This window comes from Zea mays, chromosome 7, assembly GCF_902167145.1.
Source record: "Zea mays cultivar B73 chromosome 7, Zm-B73-REFERENCE-NAM-5.0, whole genome shotgun sequence".
Taxonomy (NCBI): Eukaryota; Viridiplantae; Streptophyta; class Magnoliopsida; order Poales; family Poaceae; genus Zea; species Zea mays.
The window spans coordinates 46,922,774-46,929,213 of record NC_050102.1 but is presented as its reverse complement, the minus strand read 5'-3'; the positions used below and the strand labels follow the sequence as shown (position 1 = coordinate 46,929,213).

General features: G+C 41.9%; 1 long non-coding RNA gene and 2 pseudogenes across 3 annotated transcripts; all 3 read left to right on the top strand.

Moving 5' to 3' along the window:
* The first annotated feature begins 3,360 nt into the window (after positions 1 to 3,360).
* On the top strand, positions 3,361 to 3,813 carry LOC109940979 (uncharacterized; annotated as a pseudogene). The gene is made up of 3 exons (XR_002263807.1): positions 3,361 to 3,441; positions 3,642 to 3,711; positions 3,791 to 3,813. The product of XR_002263807.1 is annotated as an uncharacterized protein (transcript).
* Positions 3,814 to 3,955: 142 nt separating this feature from the next.
* LOC103633854 (uncharacterized) lies at positions 3,956 to 4,529 on the top strand (annotated as a pseudogene). The gene is made up of 3 exons (XR_002263806.1): positions 3,956 to 4,031; positions 4,182 to 4,283; positions 4,409 to 4,529. The product of XR_002263806.1 is annotated as an uncharacterized protein (transcript).
* Positions 4,530 to 4,922: 393 nt separating this feature from the next.
* Positions 4,923 to 5,382, top strand: LOC118472920 (uncharacterized). The gene is made up of 2 exons (XR_004851393.1): positions 4,923 to 4,983; positions 5,055 to 5,382. It is a non-coding gene; the product is annotated as an uncharacterized lncRNA (long non-coding RNA).
* Positions 5,383 to 6,440: the final 1,058 nt, after the last annotated feature.

Here is a 6,440-nt window from a genome sequence, read left to right as displayed (position 1 = left end):
CTTTTGAGACATTAAGTTTACAAGAAGTGTCTTTTATTTTGGTTAGTATAATAGACACTTCTGTATATGAAACCATCTCAAATAAAGATATTATTAGAGTCATCTAGACTATACAAAATTGTCTTAGATGTTAGTGAGTATACTAAAAACTTGTAAACATAAAACTGTCTCGTATGATATTTCTGATAAGACATATTGTGAAAAAACGTGTAAACATAAAACCGTCTTATATTGTGCAATTATATCATTTATAATGTCTGTTCGTTCAGTTAGTCGTTGTGAACTCTTTTCTAATCGCTCAATTTATTGGCCGTGTTGTGCCAAGACATATTGCATGGAGTAAACAATAACATCAGTTAGCCAAATCAAAAAAATATTATACGGAGAGCGGAGACAATCAATAAAAAATATTGAATTTTTTTGGTGGATAGTTTACGTGGGTATTGTTGGGCCTGTTTGTTTCGGCTTCTGGCAGCTTCTGGCCACCAAAAGCTGCTGCGGACTGCCAAACGCTCAGCTTTTCAGCCAGCTTCTATAAAATTCGTTGGGGCAAAAACCATCCAAAATCAACATAAACACATAATCGGTTGAGTCATTGTAATAGTAGGAATCCATCACTTTCTAGATCATGAGCCCTATGAACAACTTTATCTTCCTCCACACGTAATCGTAATGATACTCAGATTCTCCCCACAGCCAGATTCTCCCCGCAGCCAGATTTTCAGAAAAGCTGGTCAGAAAAAAGCTAAACCAAACAGGCCCGTTGTAAGCCGTCGCAACGCACAGGTAACCAACTAGTATTTTTACGAGGGAAACCGGAGTTCAGTTCCCACGGGACCTGACGTCCCGGTAGTAGATGTGACAATGAGCTCTAAATTTTACACTATAAGATTTAAGGATCGAATCAGACCTTATTTATATTTATTTTTAAACTAAAATTTATTTATGACTTTACCCTTTTGTGAAGAATCATTTAGATCGCGTACCACCCTACCCGGTAGTCCAATTCAAGGAGTTACATGGGCCGTAAAGTGTTTAACGAGCCACTAGTGGTTGTTCACCAAAGAGTTGGGCTGACCTTATAGCTCATCTCCAAGCCCACACCTGCTGGCACCGCGAAACTCTCGAGGGGGCATGCTTCCAATTTTCTGCAAGTCGAGAGTCGAGACCGCCATCGAAGCACCGATGCCAATGAAGACTTGAAGAGGTCTAAAATGAAAAAGATGCCAAGATGACAAAATTTCCCAGTCCACTCGAATTAAAACCCTAGCGGCAAAACCTTTGCTCTGCGCCGCCGTCGCCTAGGGATGAAAATGGGACGGGTACCCGGAACGGGTACCGAATACGGGTACGAAAACGGAACGAAATTTCGGATGCGAATACGGGTATTTTTTTGTCGGGACGGGTACGGGTACTACACAAATATTGAACCTCGGATACGGGTAGGATACGGAATCACTAATATCCGGTCAGTACCCGAAAATCCCGGGTAGGATACGGGTACCACTCGGGCGGGTACCCGGATTGGGTCTACTTCTGCTAATCTGTATGATAGGCGGGCCACAGGCCCACCCACATTCCTCACGCGGTAGTGCGGCACGCCCCGCCCAGGCGTCCAGCGCTGCCAGGCAGGCAGCCACGGCCCACGGAGGCACGGACAGCCCCAGCCCCCAGCTCGAGCAAGGCTGCAACCTGCAAGCCTGCAAGGGAAAGCTGGCACCAGCCACAGCCAGGAGCCAGCCGCCACTCCGCCGCCAGGAGCACCACGCCCGCTGCCAGGAGCACCGCCCCCTCCGCCCGCCCGCCAGGAGCACCTACACCGCGCCCGCCACCCGCGCAGCCTCCCAGTCCCAGGCCCCAGCTCGAGCAAGGGCAAGCAGCCAAGCACCAGCCGCCAGCGCTCCGGTGAGGTGATCCGGTCCCGGGCCCCTTCGTGCTTCGCGGTCCGGTGCGGTGATCCGGTCTCAGTCGCCGCACGCCCGCACTTCTGCTGAATCTGCAGTTCGCCTTTGCCAGTCCCAGTGCAGTTCGCCCGTCAGGCCGTCAGCGACCAGGCCGGCCAGCCATGGCCACTCGACGTCTACGTCCACAGCCTACAGGTAGTCAGACAGTCAGGTACAGCCTCCACCGTTCGACCCCGCAGACGGTCGACCAGTCCTGCGAGAGCGAGGCAGCGAGCAGATCTTGCCTCATTTGTGATTATGCAGTTAGTAGTACTGACTGAATTTGTGTACTCATTTAGTCATGGTGTTGACTTGGAGGAAGGAGGTGGTGGGTGTCTCCTTTCCGACCCTCCCCTTCATCATTCCCGGTCGGTTTCGCCGGCAGATTCAGAATCGATGGGACTTCACGGGTCAAGAGGCTCACCCGAGTCGTGGCAGAGGAAGATGAAGGTCACCCTTCGCTTCCTTCGTCGGTTAGAACAATTTGAATTAGGTCGTGTTAGAGTCTGGAGTCCAAACAAACGCCTCAATTTGTCCATATACAAAATTTGGCTCGGCTTCCATCAATGTCCATAAATTAGATTTGCTCTATTTTTTATATTGACATGGAGAATTGCATAAAGCTGCTGTCAGTTAGGGACTTATGGTGTTTTAATCAGCAATAGAAAGTAGGTAATGTTAGTCTTAGTCTAACTTGAGATCAACAAAATTGTGTATTGGTTTCATCCAACCTAAGTTTCCTCTACAAAACACAGTAGTTGAGCATCATTCTATTTTTACTGCTTCCTTCAGTATGTGGTTAAATTCAGCGAGATTATATTCCCTACCAATTTCATTGTTGGTGCTGCTGATCTAAGTTGGATCTTGAAATACTGGCGCATATTTAATACTACTAGGAGGTTACTTGTGTTTATAATGCTTATCATCATTTTTTGTGATTATTGCAAGTCATAGCGTTAGCCCAAGATATTTTGACAATTGCAAAGCAAACGGAGAATGCCCAGAATGTTGTAGGTCTATCACCACTAGGTTATTCAGCTAGAGTCCAGTCTGAGGTAGCTTTATTCTTCGGTACTCGTTAGATGGGTTCTTTTCTTAGCTGGAATTCTGAATAAGCGATATATACATGGCAATTGTTCCATTGATAAAAGGGATTGTCCTGACTAATTACAATTTACATTGCTTATATTAAGACATAATGGCTTGCTTTCCTACTCTACTCTGACAGTCTTGTGGCAGGGAGTGGATGATCTTTCACATTCCCATAGGTTTGTCGTTGTACTAGAGTTCAAGCTGGGTGGAGTGAAGATGGAGAATGTGTGAGCTTCTCTTTGATATACCTATCGTCGTTTGTGTCTAGGTAATCTTATCTTTAATACTTTTCACTTCATTTCATTACAACATACTCTGTGGTTTTTCAGGGTTAGTTATCGGTGGATATCGCAGCTTATTGCACTCCTTATTTATGCAGTTCTACTCATGCCTGGTTTCATAAAAGGTGTGTGATAAGAGATTTAGTTTTATCTTGGAATATAGTGGTTACATATTCTTTACCTCTTTCCTGGGTATTTTTCTCCAAACCTTTTCCTGGTAAACAGTTTGCTTCCGTATAGGCTTCTGATAGATGGTGTTCAAATATGATCGGCATAACATGTTCTAACAACTAACATTTATACCCCCTTTTTTGTTTGTTTCTAGTTGGGTACTACTATTTCTTTTCAAGACATGTTATTAGAAGTGTAATCTATGGAGAACAACCAAGAAATAGGTAAGTAAAGATTAAATAAAGTCATGTCTACATAGCGTCCTGGAGCATTTGTAACAGTAGATCTAGAGATATTATGTAGGTTGGATTTGTACATACCTAAAGATAATAGCAAATCAAGTTCAGTAGTGGCATTCGTAACCGGTGGAGCTTGGATCATTGGGTAAGTGACAGTTTCCACGAATCATAATACGTTACAGCGTTAATTCATGACGACTTTCCTTGTTACTGATGTGGCTTATATTTAGTTACAAGGCTTGGGGTGCTCTCCTTGGAAGGCAGTTAGCAGAGAGAGGAATTATAGTAGCTTGTATTGATTACAGGTGCTGATGCCTTAAAGAATTTTGTGATGTATACACCACATATGTGTAGTTCACCATTATGTTTTCAACCTGTACCTTTTTAATTAATTTTGAGTATTGACTGAATGATTTATTTTTGCTTCATCAGCAAAATTTAAATATGGATGGCAGAAATTTCCCTCAAGGAACAATAAGCGACATGGTCAGTGATGCTTCTGAGGCGATATCATTCATTTGTAACAATGTTGTTAGCTTTGGAGGGGATCCTAATAAGTAAGTGATACTTTGACATTTGTTTGCAAGTAGTAGTACTTACAGTTGTTCTTTGAGCATCTCTACTTTAGATCTTGTATTTTGATTGTTAACTTTTAATAAATGAATTTATGATGAATCCGTAGAATCTACTTGATGGGTCAATCAGCAGGAGCACATATCGCGGCCTGCGCTCTCTTAGAGCAAGCAATTAAGGAATCTAAGGGAGAGAATACCTATTGGAATGTGGCTCAAATAAAAGCATATTTTGGTCTATCTGGAGGGTGAGAACTTGAAAGCCTCGGTATATGTTTTAATGTCTGTAAATTTACATTTTTAATCATATATCATATTATTAATCATTTCTCAATAGTGCCAGTACATAAGATAATTTTATCTGATAAAGCACTAAACATACTTGCACCATGCTTGAATAATGAAATCTGATATATGAAACTGGGTCTAGCCCTTCACTTCTAGAAAAGGCTAGACTTCTTCGATTTCATCAGACTGAATTTTGCATTTTGGCAAATAGGAATATAAAATGATCTGTCAAACAAAACATACTATTGCCACCCTATTTCTGCTGTTCCAAACTGAGATACTAAGGTTGTGTTGTCAATCCTACATGACATATATACTTATTTTGTGTGCTCTGCAGTCTGACGATGAACGTGAAATGTGTGCAAGGACTATCTACCGCACAAACATTGACAAGAAGGTTTGGTACCTGCATTCATGCTACTACCCCTAGTTATTCATTCTGTCATGGTTATGTTTTAATACACGCAGGTCACTCAAGCAGATCTAAAGTTATTCTTTGAGTCCATATGTGGTGAGGTTGGTCGTTCTTTACTCCAAACACAATCTCCCTTCTGTACAGCTAAAAGTTTGCAGAAATGGCACCATCAAGATCGATCTGGAGACCAACAAGATCATGGACTTCATCAAGTTTGACGTCGGCAACGTGGTCATGGTGACCGGCGGGAGGAACACCGGGCGTGTAGGAGTGATCAAGAACAGGGAGAAGCACAAGGGCAGCTTCGAGACCATCCACGTGCTGTTTGGAGCTTTTTGCTATGTCTAGTTTTCTCCTATTTGTTGTACAGGAAAACATAGATTGGAATTCAAATTTGGTGGCCGCAAAAGTGTGGAGACTTGAATTCATATAAAGTTAGGCTTAACATTAGTGCAAACAGTTGTATTTTAGTTTAGATTTAGAGTACACTTATGTATGCGTTGTTTGACAATGCTTATTTACGATATATTGAATGATACTTATTTATATTATATTAATTATAATGTTGTTCAATATATGTGTATGTATATTTCTCTTTCAAATTATTATAACGTGATATCTGAAAAATGATTATAAATTGAAGAATGTACTGCCGTGTAAGTCATTTCGTTTAAATCTTAATAAGACGGTCACCAAAATGTCTAATATCAGTCTCCTAAATAAGACGGTTTCTAAAACGTCCATTATTAGTCACCTAAATAAGATGGTTTTCCTATTGTAATCGTCTATTATTGTAGGATATTTGAGACAATTTGATAAATACTTTATGACTTATAATGTTTGTATTCTCTACAATTCTTTAGAAGCAGTGTCTTAAACAAAAACCTAATTCAAGACGGTTTATCGGACAAAATGACTTAAACAAATACCTTTTTCAGACGGTTATAAATTAAAAATTGTCTTATATAATATCTTTTAAGATGGTTTATAACCATCTTAAATTTGGGACATCTTTTACGACTCCATCAAATTTGGACACTTCATAAGCGTCTTATGAACTAAAAATTAACCGTCTCATATAACATGTTTTGTAGTAGTGTCTTCTGCACAGGCGAACTCAAAGCCTGAGGAGGACTTCACAGTACCCGCGAATGAAGCTCAAGCCATGACCTCTATGCGTCCGACTGAGGAAACCAAGAGGATCAACCTCGAGTTCGCTGATGAACGCAAGACCGCCGTCATCAGCTCCAGCCTGGATGACAAATAGGAAGGCGCGCTCGTCTAGTTTCTGCAAGATAACCGAGACGTATTCGCATGGCAACCTGCGGATATGTTGGGAGTCCCAAGAGAACTGGTCGAGCACAAACTGAAGGTCTATCCCCAGGCGAGGCCGATCCGACAAAAATTACGTCGTTTCACGCCCGACAAGAGAGAAGCCA